Below are 1,269 nucleotides of genomic sequence, written 5' to 3'. Positions count from 1 at the left end.
CGAAGGTAAAAGAAGAAAGAGGAACATGGTTGATTGGATGTGTTCTGCAAGTCAGAAAAAGGCAATAAGCCAACCTTGCTAAATGTCTTTTAGACAATGAAGTCCTCCCTTTTGTTCCCGATGTGGGGCTGTTATCAGTCTCCCACCAATCAGGAGTGCTATGTTGTTGAGTAAAGGGGGGGGGAAAAGTGTACCAGTTACAGGCTACACGGCAGTATGTTACAGCCAAGCTCCAAGTCTTGATAAGATGTGAGTTTATGGGGCCAAAGCGTAGCTGGCACTGTTTGTTAGAAACAATGGCAAAAAGAACGTCATGGGGTGACCAAGGCTCTGTCATAACACTTTCTAAGGTATGCCCGCAAACAGACACATCTGGGCTGAACCAAGTCAGAAGGGGCCTCAACACAAAGGATCAGAAGTATTGTTTGAAGTTGGGAACAGAAAGGCCACCATCCTCTTTCTTCCTCTGTAAAGTAGACATCTTAAATCGCGGCCGCCTGCCTTTCCAGATGAATTTAAATCCTGCTGAATGTAATTTACGCCAGCAGTAAGGGACAGAGCTAGCATAGAGCTCACAAATCTGACCCTGGGTAAATTTACACGAATTTGACAGAATTTACTGAGATACGGGCTTGAGTTGACATGGAGAGACCCATCCACTTTTCCATATCTTTCAAGATATTGATCAGAAAAACAGAATAATTCTGTTTAATAATCTGGTTTAAGCAGTTGAAGACCTCAACGCCCATATGCTTTCATAATAGATAGAGATAGATAGATAGAATAGATAGAGATATTGAACAGCTTAGACCTTTCTAATCCCTCTTTCAGCCCGACCATGTGAATATTACATCTTTGCTTTCTATCTTCTTCGTCTCCATCTCCTGCCGAACATGGCCAGAATACTTGACCTGCTTTCCACGGTAGTTTTTAGATTCTTCACGTCAGATCTGCTAGATCCAAGACTTGCAGGCAGAGATGCTAGCTGAGGATGAATAGCAGCTAGCTTGACCCCGGTGTCGTCTCCCACCTGCTGAATCTGAGCAAAGCGCGGCTCCGAGGAGCTCTTCTGCTTCTCCAGCAGAACCTCTGCAACGGCGTCAATGTCGCCGCACTGTGGCTTGCTCCTGCCTGCCATTCTGCTTTGAGCAATGAAGAGCACAGAGTGCTAAAATATCGAAGTTGGAACCATAACCATGTCTATTGTTTGCCTGTATCTCTTGTGTGCTTACTTGTTTTGTTTTTTGCTGTTATTGAAAAAATGCTGCT

The sequence above is a fragment of the Etheostoma spectabile genome, chromosome 23, assembly GCF_008692095.1.
Source record: "Etheostoma spectabile isolate EspeVRDwgs_2016 chromosome 23, UIUC_Espe_1.0, whole genome shotgun sequence".
Lineage (NCBI taxonomy): Eukaryota > Metazoa > Chordata > Actinopteri > Perciformes > Percidae > Etheostoma > Etheostoma spectabile.
This window is presented reverse-complemented; position numbering follows the sequence as displayed.